At 44.1% G+C, this 22,717-nt stretch overlaps 1 pseudogene; it reads left to right on the top strand.

Annotated features, from left to right (window-relative positions):
• Positions 1-1,809: 1,809 nt before the first annotated feature.
• Positions 1,810-3,096, top strand: LOC100438867 (disks large homolog 3-like; annotated as a pseudogene).
• The last annotated feature ends 19,621 nt before the right edge of the window (positions 3,097-22,717 follow it).

The raw sequence follows: 22,717 nt of genomic DNA, 5'->3' as shown, positions 1-22,717 counted from the left end.
GGCGAAGTGGTACACACCTGTTTTCCCAGCTACTCGGAAGGCTGAGGTGGGAGGATCGCTAGAGCCCAAGAAGTCAAGGCTGCAGTGAACTGTGATTACACCACTGCACTGCAGCCTGGGCCACAGAGTGAGACTCATCTCTTTAAAAACAGAGAATGTTGTGATGAAAGGTGATGCTCACCTCTCCCACACCCTTTTACAGTTTAGGGATTGTATTTCCAAGGTTTCTGGACTGAGAACCCTTATCTTTTCATCTTTGCTCATTGACACTCTATACCCATTCATCCTCCTGATTAGCTCCCCTTCAATGGACACATGGGTAGTCAGGGTGCAGGTCTCAGAAGTGTCCTTCAGGTTCCAGGTGATCAACCAAGGCCCTTGTCTGTAGTGTCAACTCATTGCTGCCCCTTCCTGGTCATCCCCATAATTTACTCTCCATCTCATAGTCTTTCCTTGGATGTGTTAACAGCGACCATGGTACACTCAGCACAGATGAAATGAAACAGTGTTTAGAAACATTAATCTTCTCTTTTGTAATGCCCTGTAATCTCTCTGTATATGTCACATTTTGTAACTAATAGCTTTCTGGTGAAAAGGACCCCACGAAATGTTGTATATAGGCCAGACTGTAAGTGAATTACTTTTTTTTGTCAATCATTTAACCATCTTTAAGCTAAAAGAGTTTTACGTGAAATGGCTTATAATTGTTGAGAGAATATTTGTAGAGAGGCACATTTGCCAGTATTCGATTTAAAAGTGATGTTTTCTGTATCTAAATGATGACTTATGATTCTTTTCAGTTGTTGGATTTGAAATTCCAGACAAGTTTGTTATAGGATATGCCCTTGGCTATAATGAAGACTTCAGGAATTTGAATGTAAGTAATTGCTTCTTTTTCTCACTCATTTTTAAAAACCCACATAAAAATTTAGGAAAGAGAATTGTTTTCTCTTTCTGGCACCTCATAATTTGAACAGACTGATGGTTCCCATTAGCCACATAATGCTGTAGTCTAGTACAGACGTCCTTAGAACTGGAACCTGGCCAGGCTAGGGTGACACTTCTTGTTGGCTGAAATAGTTGAACAGCTTTAGTATACAATAACTTGCATTATTATTTCAGATGATAAATCTGGTCATAAGTAAGAAATAAGTGATTGAGTTTAGTCTTTTAATTCACTGTCCTTTGAATACCTGCCTCTTACACTGAAGGCAGGAGTCCCATGGATGTGTTTATGAGCATGGTTGAGGAAGATTTAGGAAGACCGCAACAGCACACTACCTAAAGCAGGGTTTCTACTCCATCTTTTTTCGTCACTTACCCTGGCCTCCCATTTTGATACGCTTAAAATTCCTTACTTTATTTGTCTTTCAAAACTACATTTTAAGGCCGGTTGTGGTGGCTCACACCTGTAATCCTAGCACATTGGGAGGGGGAGGCAGGTGGATCAACTGAGGTCAGGAGCTCGAGACCAGCCTGGCCAACATGGTGAAATCCCGTCTCTACTAAAAATACAAAAATTACCCGGGTGTAGTGGCACATACCTGTAATTCCAGCTACCTGGGAGGCTGAGGCAGGAGAATCACTGGAACCCAGGAGGCAGAGGCTGCAGTGAGCCAAGATCATGCCACTGCACTCCAGCCCGGGTGACAGCGCAAGACTCTGTCTCAAAAACACAAAACAAAACAAAACCCAAAAAACTACATATTAAGACAAGAAACAAATTAAACTAATGGGATAGACTACTGCTTTGTTTTCAAAAGATACATTCCCCAGTGTCCGTGGTCTCCTGTGCCGGATGGAGGGACTGGCCTGAGCTGGTGCTTTCTCAGCACTAGATCTGGACTCCGACCCGGCACCAGAATACAGTCGCTTTGAAACGAAGATACATGACTTGCGAGAACAAATGATGAACAGCAGCATGAGCTCTGGGTCTGGGTCCCTCTGAACAAGCCAGAAGAGGTCCTTGTATGTCAGGGCCCTGTTTGATTATGATCGGACTCGGGACAGCTGCCTGCCAAGCCAGGGGCTCAGCTTCTCTTATGGTGACATTCTGCATGTCATTAATGCCTCTGATGATGAGTGGTGGCAGGCAAGCCTGGTGACCCCACACGGAGAAAGTGAGCAGATTGGTGTGATCCCCAGTAAGAAGAGGGTGGAAAAGAAAGAAAGAGCTCGATTGAAAACTGTGAAGTTCCATGCCAGGACGGGGATGATTGAATCTAACAGGTCGATCAAAACGAAACGTAAAAAGAGTTTCTGCCTCTCTGGAAAGTTTCCACTTCACAAGAGCAAAGAAAACATGGCCCAGGAGAGCAGCATACAGTAACAGGAAGTGAAATCCAACACCAGTGACAGCGAAAGCAGTTCCAAAGGACAAGAGCATGCTATTTTGTTGAATGAGCCGGTGACACAGCAAGAAATTCACTATGCAAGGCCTGTGATCATCCTGGGCCCAATGAAGGACCGAGTCAACGATGACCTGATCTCCGAATTTCCACATAAATTTGGATCCTGTGTGCCACATACTACCCGGCCTCGACGTGATAATGAGGTGGATGGACAAGATTACCACTTTGTGGTGTCCTGAGAACAAATGGAGAAAGATATTCGGGACAACAAGTTCATTGAGGTGGGCCAATTTAATGATAACCTCTATGGGATCAGCATCCAGTCAGTGCGGGCAGTTGCAGAGAGGGGCAAGCACTGCATCTTAGATGTTTCCGGCAATGCTATCAAGAGACTGCAGCAAGCACAACTTTACCCCATTGCCATTTTCATCAAGCCAAAGTCCATTGAAGCCCTTATGGAAATGAACCGAAGGCAGACATATGAACAAGCAAATAAGATCTATACAAAGCCATGAAACTGGAGCAGGAATGTGGAGAGTACTTTATGGCCATTGTACAGGGTTACTCACTGGAAGACATTTCTAACAAAATCAAACAAATCATTGAGGACCAGTCTGGGCCCTACATTTGGGTCCCATCCCCTGAAAAACTCTGAAGAATCCCCTTCAACCATTCTCTTGTGAACAGAAGAAATCAAGTCCCTCTTCCCTCCCTCCTCTTCATTCCTGTCCCCATGGGGAGAACAAATGCTGTTCTTGTCCCCTTTTTTAGGTATGTCAAAAAAATTGAGTTTTCTAGTCCTGTTCTTTTTTTTAAATTTTTTGTTTGTTTCAGTTTATTTTTTGGGATGATGCCATCTCATTCATCATGCGACTGTGCCCATTCCTGCATGGACCTTTCCCAAGAACTAGCACAGGTGCAAAATCCATCAGAGCCATTGTTTTCATAAAAACCAAGCAGAAGTGAGGAGAAAAGAGGAGGACTGATGGAAAGATAGACTCTGGACAGACGTACAGCTTGTGAAGTGAGCTAAATGCACCACATGATGAGATGCTCCTGGGCATTTCTCCCTATCTGTACTGCTGTCTTGCAGCTCTGAACAGTGCAACGTAATGGCGACAGAAAGTATCTTATGTATAGATATATATATATATGTAATTTATATAAAATATATAGAAATTATTATATATATTATACAGTCATATAATATATATATATATATTCACACACATTTGGGTTAGAAAATCTATGGAGACTTCATCAATGGTACTATGTTATTGGAGAAATGCTTTAATTTTCATATTCCAATCAGATGGCATCTTCTATCCCAGCTGGTTGGGAAGGGATTGAAGATGGTAGCAAGTGCTGCACTAAGGGCACTCGCATTTGATCATTCTCTTGAGAGCTAGGAGGGGTCAGCCTGAGGCTTAACAGAAAGGGCTTTTGCCTGGGGTGAGAGGGTTAGAGACTTGACCTGAAAGCAGCTGCTGCCCCTGAGGTGCAGCCAGAGTCCTGTGTGGAGACAGAGAGAATGGCTAATGATGCTCCGCGTGGAATTGCCTATTGTTTTATGCCATCTGATGTGTCTGCATGAGAGGTTTCCTTTTTGTTCCTTTTTAAGCTGCTGTTAAACCAAAACCATGTTGTGCTACTATGTCAGTCTTTTCATTATTGCAAATTTTACTTTTACTATTTAAATGAATGCATAGAATCCAATTTGCCAAGGTTCTAAAGGCTTATGAGGTCCTGAAGGAGCCAGGCCTTGTGATGGAGTAGGTGACACAGGCCTGGTTGTCCTGTCAGCAGAAGTGAGAGCAGGGGCTGGGCTGAGAGGAGGACATGCAGGGTTCTGCTGAGGTTCCTTCCTGGGTTCCACCAAAAGGGACAGGGAGTCACTTGCCTTCCAGTTCTGTGCTGGGATGGCGGGACAGCACTTGGCTTGCTTGGCCAGCCATATCATGAGTTTGATTTTTTTTTTTTTTTTTGCAGCTGCTTCATATGCTCTGCTCTAGCCCCTCCCCAACAGCTGGTAGCTTATGGTTTCTTCAAGAGGAAAGTAGACTTTATGCTGTACATTTGAGCTGCAGAGCTAAGATTCACTTAGTGGTGAGCTGTGAAACCTTGTTGCTTTTTCCCAGAGTCTGATGGCAGTGACTGTGGTCAAGGGAATCTTCACCGCCACAAGTGCAGGCAGCAGGTGTGGTTCAGGTTCTCCCCCACCCCACTGTGCTCCTTTGAAGCCAACGTGCCTCCCTCACCTCCATACTGGAGGGACGACGCAGGGGAGAACAGAGAAGTGCTTGGCCCTATGGTTGAGGCACTTATTTCCTAGCCCGCTGGGTTAGGGCTGGTGCCAGCGAGGCAATGTTGAGGATGCTTTAAGCACTACCAGCCGAATCCGGGAACTCTGTTAACAGTTGTCCAACCAGCAGAATGAGGCTAACTGTATAAAGCACGGGACCCAGGATGAGGATAAGGAAAGGGCAGTGGCTTTCCCTGGGCAGTACGCTGGCTTGAAGGCAAAGAGGGATAAAGTGACAGCCGACTGTGACTCTGATGAGGAGGGGTGAGCAGGGAGGTTGATTCTCTGATGTTAACTAAGTGGCGAAGTCTCAACCATGCTCAGCCCTCCCCCTCCCAGGGAAGAGAAACAAAGATTCAAAGTAAGCATGACACTAGTTGGTTTACCAGTGTTCCTTCCAAGGAGACATGTATTTTTTAATAAACAATAGTTGCAATGAGAAAAAAAAAGATACATTCCCCAAAATTTACTGGTCTAAAATACAGTAGTACTATCTCTGTTTGTTTAGTAAGAACCCTGGCAACATAACAGTGTTCTTATATGTAAAATGCTGTTCTTGCCTTTCACTTCAGAATTACTTTTTTAATGTGAATTTCTGGATTTTCATTTTATAGCATGTTTGTGTCATTAGTGAAACTGGAAAAGCAAAATACAAAGCCCAAGATCAGAGTTCAAGTTGAATTTGGAAACATCTGTAGTCCTATTGACATCGTCAGTAAAATTATCAATGTTCTAGTTCTGTGGCCATCTGCTTAGTAGAGCTTTTTGCATGTATCTTCTAAGAATTTTATCTGTTTTGTACTTTAGAAATGTCAGTTGCTGCATTCCTGAAGTGTTTATTTGCACTATGAGCCTGTAGACTATCAGTTCCCTTTGGGTGGATTGTTGTTTAACTTCTAAATGAAAAAAATCTCTTAAACCACACCACTATTGAGTGAAACATTGAAATCGTATCCATAAGAAGGAGAAGATATATTAGTTTTTTAATTGGTATTTTAATTTTTATATATGCAGGAAAGAACAGAGGTGATAGAATATCGTTAATTTTACCACCTTGTGTTTAGAAAAGTAAGAAGCAGTCAATTTTCACATCAAAGACAGCATCTGAGAAGTTTTGTTCTGCTGAATAAACCTATGTCCTGGAATTATTCTAGTCGTGTTTCAGTAGTGTTGAGTATATTTTCCAACTTGTTCAGATTATTACCGGTCAATCTTTGTCAGCAGTTCCTTTTAAATGCAAATCAATAAGTTCCCCAAAATTTTCCGCTTTTTGAATTCTTCAGTGTAAAAATCCTTAAAATAAGGTCTGTCTCTTTAAAAGAAACTGTGCAGTTATCATTTCCCTGCAAATTAACCTAGTATAGTTTTCTGTTCGTTCCATTTTCCTTGTTTGTTAAGTTTTAGTAACTAGTTTAATTGTAGTCTTAATGATTATGCGGTAGAATGGGTTGGTGGAACTACAAAAATTCCTATCTACTTCAGAGACATTAAATTTTGGACACATGGTACACTTTATATTACATTGTACTATGCTATAATAATACGGCTTTCTTTTGGAATTCTGTTGAGTTTTCAGATTGTAATCTCAGCTACATCTCAACAGATTGTTCTCAGATATGTCCTACTACCTTCTTTGTGTAATAGGTGCTTTATTGACCAAGAACAATGACAACAACACCTTTTGTTTTCCGGGAGTAGGAGAAAAGTTTTAAGCCAAAACTCTTAATTGCTTATCTGCTCCATGTGAGGTATGAACTAGCAACCCTATGAGCCATCTAGCTTGCACACATTCCTTAAAAAGTTTGCTGTAGGCCAGGCACAATGGCTCATACCTGTAGTCCCAGCACTTTTGGGAGGCCAGGGTGGGGGATCACTTGAGCTCAGGAGTTTAAGACCAGCCTGGGCCACGTGGCAAAACGCTGTGGTTGCTGCAAAGAAGGGGGAATTTTTCAAACATGAGCTGGCCAAGCTCAGCATGAATTGGAGTGGGCTGCTGACTCAGGCTAGCAGAGACAGCCAGGAAACATGCAAATCTGCAATCCCTTCTGCCAGGTCTGTCCCAGCAGGTCACTAAAAGGCAGCCCTGTGCGCTTCTGTCACTCTGGCATCCTTGACAAGGAAGGTGGAAGGGAAAAGAGACCCAGTGCTGAACTCCAAGCAGAGATGAGGCTTTTCTCTCTGCATATTTTCCCTCCCCTCCCAGCCTGCATTTGCAATAACATATTCATTTATATTTGTATTATGAAATAAAAATGGTTGTAAGCAGCTGTTACACACAACGTTAGCTCCTATTTACATTCCTGACTGAACAATATCTAAAGAGGTACTTAAACTGACATAAAATGCGGAGGATCTTCCAAATGCTTAGTGCAAGAAAAAGCTTCAAATTGCAAGAGGAGTCCCTCCAAATATAGAAAGCACTAGTATTTTAAGAGGTATGTTAACTAAAATGTAGCAATGTAAGGAGCAGAGCAGGAAGAACCTTTAAGTCCGAAACTTACAACAAGTCAATTTCACAGTTTCCTGGTCCTTCCACAACAAGCTTTGGCATCTGTTTTCTGGACAATGGCTGTAAGAATAGTAGCTATTTCAGAGCAGGAAAAGGTTTAGAGCAGTGCTAGAATATGGTCCTGGCTGTATAAAGTTTAGCTCTTTGTATATTGTAAGAAACCTACAATTTTTTTTAATTGGTAGTCAATAATAGATTTCTTTTGGAAAAGTAGCAGCCTGCTGTCCAGGGAACACCTGCAGTTCCCACTAAGTGAACACTGGTGTCTGCTATCCTTTGCCTCTATTTCTCTCAATAATATACTGTCAAGCTGTTCCTTGATTTAGTAATTTTATTTAGTTTCTTTTTCTTTTTTTCCCTTTCCCTTTTCCTGAGACAGAGTCCCGCACCATTGCCCAGTCTGGAGTGCAGCAGCGCCATCATACCTCACTGCCACCTCCACCCCGGGCTCAAGCAATCCTCCTACACCAGCTGTCAGAGTAACTGAGACTACCTGCGTGGCCCACCATGCCCAGCTAATCTTTATGGTGTTTGTTTTGATTTTCCATGAAGAGACCGGGTTTCAGGCGGGTGCGGTGGCTCAGCCTGCAATCCCAGCTCTTTGGGAGGCTGAGGCGGGTGGATCACCCGAGGTTGGGAGCTCGAGACCAGCCCGATCAGCATGGAGAAACCCCCTCTCTACTAAAAAAAAATCCAAAATTAGCCGGGCATGGTGGCTCATGCCTGTAATCCCAGCTACTCTGGAGGCTATGGCAGGAGAAACACCCAAACCCGGGAGGTGGAGGCCGCGGTGAGCCCAGACGGTGCCACTGCACTCCAGCCTGGGGCAGTACGAGTGAAACTCAGTCTCAAAAGAAAAAAAAAAAAAGAGAGAAAGAGAGAGACCGGGTTTCACCATGTTGCCCAGGCCGGTCTGGAACTCCTAGGCTCAAGCTATCTGCCGCGCTTGGCCCTCCAAGGTCCTGGGATCACAAGCCTGAGCCACCACGCCAGGCCGAACTATTCCTTTCTGATTAATAAATTGGGCCGGGCCTGGTGGCTCAGGCCTGCAATCCCAGCACCCCGGGAGGCCGAGCGGACCGATCACTCGAGGTCGGGAGCTCAACACCAGCCCGACCAACATGGAGAAACCCTGTCTCTACTAAAAATACAAAATTAGCCGGGCATGGTGGCTCATGCCTGTAATCCCAGCTACTCGGGAGGCTGAGGCAGGAGAAACACCCAAACCCAGGCGGCAGAGGCCGCGGTGAGCCGAGACCGCGCCACTGCACTCCAGCCCGGGCAACAAGAGCCAAACTACGCCTCAAAAAAATCAATAAACAAAAGACACCGGGCTTCATCATGCTGCCCAGGCCGGTCTGGAACTCCTAGGCTCAAGCTGTCTGCCGAGCTCGGCCGTCCAAAGTCCTGAGATCACAAGCGTGAGCCACCACGCCAGGCCGAGTCATTCCTTTGGTTAATAAATTGGGCCGGGCGCGGTGGCTCCCGCCTGCAATCCCAGCACCCCGGGAGGCCGAGGCGGGCTGATCACCCGAGGTCGGCAGCTGGAGACCAGCCCGACCAACATGGGGAAACCCATCTCTACCAAAAACAAAACAGTAATAAAATAAAATAAAATACAAAATAAGCGCTGCATGGTGGCTCCCGCCTGCAATCCCCGCCACCTGGGAAGCTGAGGCAGGAGAAGCGCCCAAACTCGGGAGGCGGAGGCCGCGGGGAGCCCAGACCGCGCCACTGCATTCCAGCCTGGGGCAACAAGAGCGAAACTCAGTCGCAAAAAAAAAAAAAAAAAAAAAAGGAGAGACCGGCACCATGTTGTCCAGGCGGGTCTGGAACTTCTAGTTGAGTTCAAACGATCCCCCGCGCTCGTCTGTCCAAAGTCCTGGGATCACAAGTGTGAGCCACCACGCCAGGCCGATTTATTCATTTCTGATTAATAAATTGGGCCGGGCGCGGTGGCTCCCGCCTGCAATCCCAGCACCCCGGGAGGCCGAGGCGGGCTGATCACCCGAGGTCGGGAGCTCCAGGCCAGCCCAACCAACATGAAGAAACCCCATCTCTATCCCCCCCAAAAAAAAGTAGCCAGGCATGGTGGCTCATGCCTGCAATCCCAGCTACTAGGGAGGCTGAGGCAGGAGAACCACCCAAACCCAGGAGGCGGAGGTTGCAGTGAGCTGAGACCACGCCACTGCACTCCAGCCTGGGCAGCAAGAGCCAAACTCCACCTCAAATAAATAAATAAATAAATAAAAATAAAAATCATTTCTGAATGGTGGAAAGCACCACAAAGTTAGAAGTCAAGCAATAATTTGGAGAAAAGAATTAGTAACTTGTTGTACAGACAAAAGACTTTTATAATATAAGAAAAACTTTTAAAATAAAAAAATACACATTCGAGGACATTTTCATAGAAAAACAGGCAAAGGACATAAACAGCAAAGCAAGAAGACAGCTTGATGTGGCTATTTTATCCAGGGGGACATTTTGGTGAGCCCTATGGACACAGGTGCTATGATGCCACCAGTGTGACAGCTGTCCCCTTCAAAATGTGTGAGCCCCAGCTCTTCCTCTCTCCCTAACCTCCAGTCCAAAGGACCTGCACTTTCTACTTTACTCCTTTCTGCATTGTTTTATTTTCTTTTACAAATATGTTATTTGTGATGAGAAAAAAGAAACTGTTGGATAGGGTTAGCCCGTTAAAGGGGAGCAAGAACCACCTCTCTAAAAGAAATTTTACGTTAAATATAATATTTGCATATGTGAAGCTAAGAGAAAAGTTAACAGTTTAGTTGAGTATTTCCTCTGTAGTCTGGAGCTAAAAATAAGGAATCTTATTGTGTCCTAAATCTTTTCCTTCTTCCACCTAGTGTCTGTCTGGATCGAATTCATTCATTTATTCAATAGGCACTCACTCAGCCAGGCATGGTGCTAGGCCTCCGGCCCTCGCTGTGAACCAGAAACTGTCCCTACCCCCATGGTGAAGGCATTCTCCTTGGGAGTTGGAGGAGGAACAGGTAAAAAATAATTAAATATTCAGGTTAACGATATATTGTCAGGTTTGAGGATTGAGGAAAGGGTGCGGAGAATGGCAGGGGCTGCTGTTTTAGATACAGTGGCCAGGAGGCCTCCAATGAGGGGACCTTTGAGGAGAAACATGCAGGAGATGAGGGGACAGTGAAGAGAATTTCTAAGAATGCTCCAGGTGGACAGAACAGCGACAGCCAAGGCCCTGAAGCGGGCAGGGGCCTGGTGTGTGTGAGGAACCTCAGGGTTGCCACGTGGCTGGAGCAGTGACATGAAGCAAGAGGACCATGGAAGATGAGGGCAGGGAGGTCCCGGAGTGGGGAGATCAGATGGGGCTCTGTGTATCATGTAAAGGACTTTTCATTCTGTTCCAAGAGCTGGGAAGGTTGACATAATTAGGAAAAAAGCCCAGAAAACCAGAGGTATCCGTTTTTCATATTTTTTTCATGGTAAAAATGATCATTTCAATAAAAACATGATTCCTGTGTATGTGTAATTTGTAGGCCAAATGGTGCCCAATCCCTAGCTCCCTCACCCCCTCACTTCCCTATCCCTAAAACCTGTGCCTTGACTCCCATTTGTAAGTGATGGGAGTCTGGAATAGGGAGATCTCCCGGTTGGGTGTTCTGAGCGAAGAGGTAACAAAGCAGCTCTGTTATTTTCTTTCTTTCACGTCTCCAGGGGAACCATGACTCACCTTTAGCTGTCCCCCGGGAACGTGGCCCTCAGCGTGTTCTTTTTGTTACTGATTGGTGATTTTGTTATGTACACCTGGAGCAATGGAACATACCATACCAGCTTGTCAGGTTGCTTTGTGTAAAGATCGATGAGGTATGTGAACCGGATCCATGCTTGGGGTCCTGATTTTCGGGTGCCATAGCAGGTCGTATGTGTGTGACCAGCCCCTATCGGAGCCTCTCAGACCGTGAAACTCCAAACAGCCTTCCCTGGGCAGAGACATTCGTCCACACTCTGTGGCTTGCTGCTCCAGCGGGAAAGAGCACATCCTGTGTGGCTTCTTCTCAGATGAAGAAGAACATTGGAAGCCTGTGCTGGGCTTCTCTGGACCCCTCTGATGTATATGTATGTATGGTAAAGAGAGACTGGGGTCTCACTCTGTTGGCCAGGCTGGTCTTGAACTCCTGGCCTCAAGCAATCCTCCCACCTCGGCCTCCCAATGTGCTGGGATTACAGGGGTAAGCCACCACGCCTGGCCCAATTTTCAATAAAAGATGACAATGCACGCTAAAAGGCAAGAAACACAGTTGAAGGACAGAGCAAGCATGGAACCAGACTCAGACATGCAAAGGATGTTGGAATGATCAGACTGGGAATTTAAAACAACTATGATTAATATGCTAAGAACTCTAATGGAAAAGGTAGGCAACCTGCAAGAACAGATAGGTAATGTAAGCGGAGAGATAGGCATTCTCAGAAACAGTGAAAAAGGAATGCTGCAGCTCTGATATGGTTTGGCTATTTGTCCCCTCCCAGTCTCATGTTGAAATGCGATCCCAGTTGTTGGAGGTGGGGTCTGGTGGGATGTGTGTGGATCAGGGGGGTGGATCCCTCGTGAATGGCTTAGCTGATGAGTGAGTTCGTGAGAGATCTCATTGTTTAGATGTGCATGGCACCTCCCTCCTTGCTCTCTTGCTCCTACTCTCACCGTGTGACATTCCTGCTCCATCTTCGTCCTCTCCCATGAGTGAAAGTGTCGTGAGGCCCTCACTAGAAGCTGAACAAATGCCAGCATCACACTTCCTATAAAGGCTGCAGAACCATGAGCCAATTAAATCTCTTTTCTTTATGAATTATTCAGCCTCGGGTACTCTTTATAGTAATTCAAAAACAGCCTAACACAAGATCAAAACCACTGTTAACGGAAATGAAGAATGCCTTTCCTGAGCTCAAGGTGATAGTGACAGGAGGCAGCCAAATGCCTAGGCAGATAGGGGAAGGTCCCCAGTGAAACCCCACCTCCAAGCCAAAGACAGTATTTTTTATTTTACTTTATTTATTTTATTTTTTTTTGAGATGGAGTCTCACTCTGTTGCCCAGGCTGGAGTGCAATGATGCGATCTTGGCTTGCTGCAACCTCTGTCTCCCAGGTTCAAGCAATTCTCCTGCCTCAGCCTCCTGAGTAGCTGGGACTACAGGCACACGCCACCATGCCCACGTAATTTTTGTATTTTTAGTAGAGACAAAGAGACATGGTTTCACCATATTGGTCAGGCTGGTCTTGAACTCTTGGCCTCAAGTGATCCACCTGCCTCGGCCTCCCAAAGTGCTGGGATTACAAGCGTGAGCCACTGCACCCAGCCATCAAAGACAGTTTAAAGGCTGAAAGCCAAGCTGCAAGATAAATCCTTGGACCAGACTGAGAATTTGTCTTCCTGTTTGGCATGCTTTCCTTTGGTTGATCTCCACCCTTCACCTATTTTACATATACATGCCCTTTCTACACCATCATGCCCACCTTTAAGTGGTGTCTTTGCTTTAACCTTTTTTGCATACAATCAAACCAATCAGCACGCACTCCCCATCCTGTGCCTATAAAGACCCCACACTCAGTAGAGGAGGAGATGGCCTGACTTCAGGGAAGAGACAACCTGACTTTGGAGAAGACGACCTGTCCTTCCCATCCCCTCTTCAGCTCCCCTCTCCACTGAGAGCTGTTTTCATTGCTTAATAACATTCTTCACCTTCACTATCTTTCAATTATTCACATGAGCTCATTCTTCTTGGTTACTGGACAAATGCTCAGGATCCACTGAGTGCACGCCCCCAGAAAGGCTGTCACACCAGCCCTTTGCCCTTGCCAGTGGAAGGCAGCTGCCCTTGTGACGAGGCAAGGGGCCAACTGAGCTGCTAACACACCACCGTCCACAGACAGTGGAACAAAAGGAGCACTGTAACACTCCCTCTGGGGCTTCAGGGTTGTGAGCATCGTCACCTGGGCACCACTGTGCTCCCCTTGAGGTGACATGCCTCATCTGGCTGTGGGCCCTGCATGTAGCTTGCTCCTGTGTCAGTGCCTGGAGCAGGGAGCCAGATCCCACCCTCACTCGCTTGCATGCACCCCGCCACAAAAGTTTGACCATCGTAGGGCGAGGAGATGAGGCACCCCTTCCATGAGTCTGGTGAAGGGGCCGAGAAAAATCCTGCATCAAAGGTAAACTGGATATGGCTGAGGAAGGAATTTCTGAACCTGAGCATATGTCAATAGAAATTTCCAAAACTAGGCCGGACACAGTAGCTCATGCCTGTAATCCCAGCACTTTGGGAGGCCAAGGCTGGGTGGGTCACATGAAGTCAGGAGTTCAAGACCAGCCTGGCCAACATGGTGGAACCCCATCTCTACTAAAAAAAATATAAGAATTAGCCAAGTGTGGTGGTGGGCAACTGTACTCCCAGCTTCTCAGGAGGCTGAGGCATGAGAATCACTTGAACCTGGGAGGCAGAGGTCACAGTGAGCCAAGATCATGCCACTACACTCCAGCCTGGGTGACAGAGACTGCCAAAAAAAAAAAAAAAAGTTTTCCAAAACTAAATAGAAATTTCTCAAAAGAAGACATACTGGCTGACTGGTATATGGTATATGAAAAAATGCCCAACATCACTAATAATCAGGAAATGCAAATCAAAACCATGGAGATATTACCTCATAACTATTAAAATGGCTCCTATTGAAAAGACAAAAGATAATTTGGTGATGCAGAGAAAAGAAAACCCTTGTACACTTTTGGTGTGAATGTAAATTAGTACAGTCATTATGGAAAACAGTATAGGGGTTCCTCAAAAAATTAAAAATAGAAGTACTGTATTGTCTTAGTACATTTGTGTTGTCACAAAGGAATACTTGAGGCCAGGTAAATTATTATTTTATTTTTTGTAAAGACAGGAGTCTCGCTATGTTGTCTAAGCTTGTCTTGAACTCCTGGGCTCAAGCAATCCTCCTGCCTCAGTGTCCCAAAGCACCGCGATTACAGGTGTGAGCCACTGCTCAGCCGAGGCGGGGTGATTTATAAATAAAATTATTTGGCTCAGAGTTCTGTAGGCTGTACAAGACACATAGTACTGGTGTCCACATCAAACTGCTTCCACTCATGGTGGAATGCAAATGGGAGCAGGCATGTGGAGAGACCACATGGGCACAGGAGAGGGAGAGAGAGAGAGGAGGGAGGTGCCAGGCTGTTTTTAACAATCAGTTCTCATGGTAACTAACAGAGTGAGAACTCATTCATTACCTTGAGGAGAGCACCAAGCCATTCATTAGGGATCCAATGATCCAAACACCTGCACCAGGTCCCACCTCCATCACGGGATCAAATTTCCACATGGAACTTGGCAGGGTCAGACAAACTATATCCAAACCATGGCACATATGATCCAGCAATTCCACTCGGGTATGTACACTTGGGTGTATATCCAAAGGAAATGAAATCAGTATGTTCAAGACATATCTGCACTCCCATATTTATTGCAGCATCATTCACAATAGCCAAGACATGAAATCAACCTAAGTGTCCATCAATGCATGAATGGATAAAGAAAAGATGATACCGCACCAGGGCCTGAGACAGCAGGGGCCCCGCCCTGCCCGAAGCAGCTTCCACCGCAGCAGGCAGAGGGGCTGAACAGGCACTATCAGCCAACGTGGGGTTCCGGAAGACACCCCCTCCGGGCCCCCAAGTGCCGCTTCTCAGGGCTCAGTCTGACCGTGGCCACATCCTGCCTCGCGCCGCCCCTTGGGCCTGGCATGGAAGCTCGTCAGCTCCGTCCTTGTCCTTAGAGCTGGGCCCAGACCCCGGGTTCTGGCCGAATCCCCACCCGCAGGGCAGCGTTTTTGGTCTGCCACCTTCAGGAAAACGGCCACGGCCTCAGCCTCCCTTCGGGCACCCAGGAATAGGGGGGTCTGCTCAGCCCCGCTGCCCCTCCCAAATCTCATACGATGGTCACAGTCCAGTGGCCGCGGGGGTGCTGTGCCCTCCGTGGTCCCCACTGCCCATATCTGTGGACTGCTCCTTCCAAAGACCCCTGGGATAGGGCAGGCTGCCCGCCCCGCTCCCCCATCACGTCTCACCCGTCAGTGATTCCACGTTTTGCAACGGGGGATTCTCTGTCTTTTTGTATAAAAGAACAAGCGAACAGACCCCTGCCTGCTGCAGGCGCCCACAGCCATCGGGTGTCGAAAGCTGCGCGGCTAGAAGCTTTATTTATTTATTTATTTTCTTGAAGGTGGGACAGTCACTTCCTTCTCCCTCCCCACCCCTGTCGCATCCATGTGCGACCTGGAAGACTGGCCAGAACCATTACTGTGAATGAGCGAAGATCCTGGAGCACGGTGGGCCCCAGGCCAGCTCCCGGCCCTGGGGGACGGGAACTGCCATGTGTCAATGTTAAGATGTTTTTAAAAGACAAAAAAAAAAAAAAAACTCAAAATTTTTTTAAAGTGGGGGAAAAACATCCAAGCACTTTAATCCCATTGTACCAGGTGAAATGATAGAGCTCAAAAGTTTTCCTTTACACCAACTGTCAGTGCCAGAATTTTGTATTCTGTTTTGTTAGGATTTAATAAAACTCAAAAAACCTGCAAAAAAAAAAAAAAAAAAAAGAAAGAAAAGAAAAGGTGATACGTGCATGCGTGCACACACACACAGTGGAATACTACTCAGCCTTAAAAAAAGGAAACCTGTCATTTGTGACAACATGGAGAAATCTGGAGGATGTTATACTGAGATAATCCAGGCACAGAAAGAAAACTACCGCATGCTGTCACTTATACATAGACCCTAGAAAGGTCCATAGAAGCAGAGAGTACAGTGCTGGATACCCGGGACTGAAGAAGGTGGGGAGAAGAGGGAGGTGTTGGTCAAAAACTACGAAGTTTCAGTTAGATAGCAGGAAGCAATTTTGGAGCTCTGTTGTCCAGCATGGTGGCTATAGTCAATAATAATGTATAATTGAAAATAGAGAGAGATTTTAAATGTTCTCACAAAAAATGGTATGTAAGGTGATAAATATAACTAGCTTAATTCGATTATTTCAAAAAAGGCAATATAGTGAGGCTTCAACTCTACAAAAACAAACAAAAAACACCTAAAAACAATTAACCAAGTGTGGTGGCATGTGCTTGTAGTCCCAGCTACTCAGGAGGCTGAGGTGGAAGGATTGTTTGAGCCCAGGAAGTGGAGGCTGCAGTGAGCTGAGATCGTACTACTGCACTCGTGCCTGGGTAACAGAGTGAGACCCTGTCTCAAAATAAATAAATAAATAAATAAATAAATAAATAAATAAATAAATACTTCTAAGCCAAGAAATACTTCTAAGATTTAATAAGTTAATTTCTGAAAAATGCCTAAGTGATATTGCACTAGCATCTATTTCTACTTCTGTTACTATTTCTATCACTAACTTTGATTTTAAAGATCTTTTACCATATTTATCCTTCTGTTAGTGTTGCTATAAAATTTACAATTGTTTTAAGAGTAGTCCTAATGTTTTGTTTGGCAGTAATAAAAAGAATAATATAGAAATATCTTAATTTTCTGAATTGAAAGTAGATGCAATAGTTATATTTGATTTGGGAAATTAAACCTGTCCTTCTAAGTAACAAAAGTAAGACAGTCAGTAATAAACCATCTTTAAAAAAAGGGAGTTTTATGGCTTTTTAAAACAATTGCTTTAAATCAACTCTAGTGAGGCTACCATTTGTCCCAGGCCACTAACACAGCTCTTGTCACTTTATGTCCAAAGGTCAATTTTCAGTCCTCATCTTCCTTCACTTATGACTGTATGTGATGCTGCTGACCACCGCCTCCTTGGAACAGTTTATTCGACTGCAAAGACACAGCTTTCTCTAGGTTCTCCTCTGTCACTGGCTGTTTCTTCTCTGCTCATTTGCTAGTTTCTTCTCATCTCCCCAATCTCTAAAAGTTGGACTGCTCCAAGGCTTGGTTCTTCAACTCCTCCCTGTCCTTCCTTTCTGTTGTTTTCCTGCTTACCCTCATTTGTTAGGTGAGCTCATCCAGTTTCTATTTACATACTGTTCATACTCGACCCAGAACTCTCTGTCCCCAGTCTGGACCTCTCTCCTGATTTCCAAACTGGCAAATTCAGCTGCATGCCCTCTCCTCCTCTGTCATTGTATCACTTTTAAACTGAAGGTGCCCATTACTGATCTCCTGACTCTTCACCCAAACCTTGCCTCTCAGCTCTCCTCATCAATTTCTGTCCTTCCAATTACTTAGGCCTACGATACATTCTTGACCATTTTCATTCTTTTACATCCCATATGTAATCAACCAGCATATCTTGGTGGCTTTGTCTTCAAATCAGTTACAGAATTTGACTTTTAGCTTTATAAAATTTGTCCATCCCTTAACTAGGTTATTCTGATAGCACTCTAACTGGCATCCCTGCCGCAGTCTACTCTCAAACTACTAGGCAGCATCATTAAAAAAAAAAAAAGCCAGATTATCTTCCTTCTATATGACCTGCCTCCCCCATCTCCAACTTTTCTGACTTCATTTCTTAATTATTTATGTTCAATGTGTTACAGCTGCATTGGCCTCATACCGTTCTTGAATGTAACAAGTGTGTTCCTGCTTCAGGGCCTTTGCACTTGCTAGCCCTTCTGCTTAGAGAGCTGTTCCCTTTGAATCCATGGCTCACTCTGTCACTTCCTTCCAGGGTCTGCTCAGATGTCAATCGATAGTGATCCCTTCCCCAGTCACTCACAAAATAGCAAGCTCCCTTCCTCTCCAACCTCTGACACTCATTATCCCCCTCAACCTGGTTTCTTTTCTCTCTCTTTCCTCACTAGGATGCAAATTCCATGAGAGGAAGTGCCATTCATTCACTGCTTCACTGCCAGTATTCTTGCGGCACATAATAGGTTCTTAGTTGCTCAATTAAGGAATCAATGTTTACCAAATATCTATGTTTATACAAATGCCCACTATTTAATAAGATGTAAAATTTGAGAGGAGAGTTCTTTAGAAAAAGATGTTGAAAGGGTGTTTAATAAGATAATTGGGCCGGGCGAAGTGGCTCATGCCTGTAATCCCAGCACTGTGGGAGGCCGAGGCAGAAGTCAGGAGTTCAAGACCAGCCTGGCCAATATGGTGAAACCCCATCTCTACTGAAATACAAAAATTAGCCGGGTGTGGTGGTGCATGCATATAATCCCAGCTACTCAGGAGGCTGAGGCAGGAGAATCACTTGAAACCTGGAGGCAGAGGTTGCAGTGAGCCGAGATCACACCACTGCACTCCGGCCTGGGTGACAGAGCGAGACTCTGTCTCTAATAATAATAATAATAAGATAATTGAAAGTGAGGCTGTAAAAGGACATGCTGAAATATTGGAATTATTTTCCCCAAGAGTTGATATTCTTTTCCATATGGGTTACAGAGATGAAGAGGGGAGGGGCTCTAATTTCTTTCAGTGCACAAAAATAACATGATGTTTTAAAGAACTGCTATTGTCCAGGCACAGTGGCTCATGTTCATAATCTCAGCACTTTGGGAAGCTGAGACAGGTGGATCTCTTGAGTCCAGGAAAAAAGTTAGAAAATTAGCCAGGCATAGTGGCATGCACCTAAATTCCCAGATACTCCGGTGGCTGAGGTGGGAGGATCACTAGAGCCTGGGAGGCAGAGGTTGTAGTGAGCCTAGATGGTGCTGCCACAGCACTCCAGCATGGGTGACAGAGCCAGACCCTATCTCAAGTAAAAAAAAAAAAAAAAAAGCACTGCTCTTATTACAATAATAAAAATATTAAGGGGCCAGTGGCTGTTGAACATGAATTAATGGAACTATGGGAAGAAAAAAAAATTGCACCTTCTCTTTTCTGTTCTATTCAGGAAAACTGATTTTGTGATTAGAGGTGGTAAAGTTGCTATCCAGCAACCTTGATTTCCACTGGTTAAGAGTAATAGCAGCATGTCTGATTGTTCAAAGTGGTCACGACCATTTGCTTGTAACAGGTTGCCTGAGAGCAATAGGTAGACACAGTTGATCTAAGAAAATAGGAACAGCAGCTTGCTAATTAGGTCAAAATGCTAGATTCAAAACTGACAGGGAAATTAGTGTGTCTCAAGGTGATTTCATAAATATCCCTAGGGGATGTCATTCACTTTATACTACCATACCATGTTTCTGAGAGTATCCCATACCAGCATACTAGAATTCTAAAAAGAGGACATACAAATGGCCAATAGATGTATAAACGTGATTCACCATGAATAATCATCAGGGAAATGCAAATTAAAACCACAATGAGATATCACTTCGCACCTGTTAGAATGGCTATTATCAAAAAGATGACAGATAAGCATTGGTGAGGATGCAGAGAAAAAGGGATCCTTGTGCACTGTTGGTGGGAATGTAAATTAGTACACCATTTTGGAAAATAGTATGGAGTTTCCTCAAAAACTAAAATTAGAATTACTATGTGATCCAGAAATCCCAATTCTGGGTATATACCAAAGAAACTGAAATCTGTATGTTGAAGAGATGTCTGAATGCCCATGTTAATTGCAGCATTATTCATAATAGCCAAGATATGGAAACATCATGAGATGACCAAGAGATCACCCATCAACAGATGAATGGGTGTGATATTAGGAACAACGGAATCTTGTCAGCCTTAGAGAAGGATTCTGTCATTTGGGACAACATGGGTGAATCTAGAGGAGATTATGCAAAGTGGAATAAGCCAGCCACAGAAAGACATATATGACATGACCTCTACTTATATGTGACACCTAAAAAGTCAAACTCATAGAAATAAAGAGTAGAATAGTAATTACCACAGGCAGGTGGGGAGGGACAGGGAAAGGGGAAATGTTGGTTAAAGGTATACAGTTTCAGTTACACACGAGGGATAAATTCTGGTGATCTATTGCATAGCATGGTGACTGTCATTAATGAGAATGTGTCGTGTATTTCCAGATTGCTGGAAGTGTAGAGTTTAAATGTTCTACCACAGTGAAATGATAAGTATGTGAGGTGATGGAAATGTTAATTGGCCTGATTTGATCATTCCACAATGTATGCATATACTGAAACATCACATTGTACTCCATAAATATATACCATTATCATTTGTCAATTAAAAAAGATAAAAGCTGTCAAGAAAACATACTTACTGTGTATGCTTTTATAGTTTTCTACTGTTGCATAACATATTATCACAAATTTAGCAGCTTAAAACAACACCCATGCATTAGATCCAAGTTCTTAAAAGTTCTATAGGTTGAAAGTCTGGCATGGGATAACTGAAATCAAGGTGTCAGCTAGGGTAAGTTTTTATCTGGAGTCTCTGGGGAACAATTTACTTTCAAATTAATTGTTTTTGTTGTTGGCAGAATTCAGTTTGCAGCTGTAGAACTGAGGTCCCTGTTTTCTTGCTGGCCATCAGCTGGGGGCCACTCTCAGCTCCTAGAAGTAGCTGGCATTCTGTGCCATGTGATCCCTCCATTTTCAGTCCATCTTTAGCAGTGACACATAGAGTCCTTTTCATATTTCTAATATGACTTCTCTGTCTGTGATTTCAAGATTCAGATTTAAAGGCTCACGTAGGTCAGGCCCACCGGGATGATCTCTTTGTCTTAATGTTAACTAATTACATATGCAAACCCTCTTCACAGCAGCACCTAGATTCGTATTTGGTTAATTAACTGACAGAAGGTGTGTGTACACCAGGAACCAGGAATATGGGGGACATCTGAGAATTCTGCCTACCACAATGCTCCTATTTATTTCATACAATGTCTGAATCAGAGATGGGACACTTTTTTGTTGTTCCTAGGAAGGGAAATGTAGCTAAGAAAAATGTATCAAGGGTTACATACAAATAAAAAGAACCTAATAATGAGTTTTAAGGGTTTGTTTTCTTTTCTTTTTTCTTTTCTTTCTTTTTTTTTTATAAATAAGGTCTCCCTGTGTTCCCAGGCTGGACTCAAACTCCTGGGCTCAAGGGATCTTCCTGCCTCAAGTGTCATGAATAGCTGGGACTACAGGCATGTGCCATGGCACCTAGCTTAATTTTAGTTTTCTTTGTTTTTTTTGTCATGGGATTATAAACATTTTGTCACAATAAACCTGGAACATTAAAAAAATAGTTTTCTTTTTCATCCTTTGGTCAGTTAATGAGGGAGAGAAAGTGATAAAAGAAAAAGGGGGGAAAAGGAAAGAAAGTAAGCAGGAGAATGAGAAGCCAGAGGTAAGAAGAGAGAGCAGAGATTTAAAAAGAATGCTTACAGGCTGAGCAGAGTGGCTCACACCTGTAACCCCAGCACTTTGGGAGGCTGAGGTGGGCGGATCACTTGAGGTCAGGAGTTCAAGACCAGCCTGGCCAACATGGTGAAACTCTGTCTCTACAAAAATACAAAAAGTAGCCAGGCGTGATGGTGGGTGCCTGAATCCCAGCTACTTAGGAGGCTGAGGCAGGAGAATTGCTTGATCCCAGGAGGCAGAGGTTGCAGTGAGCCAAGATCGCACCATTGCACTCCAGCCTGGGTGACTGACTGAGACTCCATCTCAAAAAAAAAAAAAAAAAAAAAGTGCTTACAGCTCTTAACTAAATTAGCTATGAAATCTTATAGTTGCATCAAGTTATAGACTATAGACTATATTTAAAAAAGAAGGAAGAGAGAGAATACATAAAAGGGATTATAGGAGGCTAAAGTAGACACAGTGAAGATGAGCAGGTAAAGTGGTTTGGGGGTGGTAGACTCAAATCTCCAGACCCCACCTATCAATCTGATTTGGAATCTCATCCAAGCTATCTCTGGTACAGCTGGTTAAAATCTCCTTCACATTCACCCAGCATGGTAACTTCCTGAACACTCTCAGCAGTGCCTCTCCCTCCTTACCTGCCCAGACTCTGGATCTGCCAGAAACGTCAACACTTCTTTGACTTTCATTTGTTGAATGCCTGCTGTTAGAGACCTGGTAGAATGGTACCCAGATTCAGAACAGTATCTCACACATAGTGGGCACTCAAGAACTGTCTGTTGGCTGACTGTAGAAATTTGCCTTCCGTGAAGACTGACGATTTAGTGACTCTTGCACATATTTGAAATTTTACTGTTGTTATGAGGTCTTTGTACTCACCATGGGAACTTACAAATATTTGTACAACTGTTATTTGTGGATTTTGACAACAGGGTAAGGAGAATCAATAGACACAATTTTAGAAATGCTGTCACAAATGAGATGAAATGAAGTCAAGATCATTGATGTTTCCCACCTTGAATATAAATGAATGTACATAATACAACTCTAAACACCACTGATCCCTAATCATGTCGCATTTCCTGTTAATATCTGTGTCTTTTAAGTTTAAAAACGTTTATCTGAAAATCTGTTCACAATCTCACATTACTTTAAGGTAAAATTTGGAAAAAAATCATAAAAACAAACTCCCTGCAGCCATTTGCCTTTAGGAGGATGTTTGACATTTTTAAAGGTGTTTTTGAAAAGATTTAAAGAAAAACAATAAAAACACCTTTATAGAGGGTTGT

This window comes from Pongo abelii, chromosome 16 (assembly GCF_028885655.2).
Source record: "Pongo abelii isolate AG06213 chromosome 16, NHGRI_mPonAbe1-v2.0_pri, whole genome shotgun sequence".
Classification (NCBI taxonomy): Eukaryota; Metazoa; Chordata; class Mammalia; order Primates; family Hominidae; genus Pongo; species Pongo abelii.
Note: the sequence above shows the minus strand (reverse complement) of the source record. Positions and strands in the feature narration are given on the sequence as shown.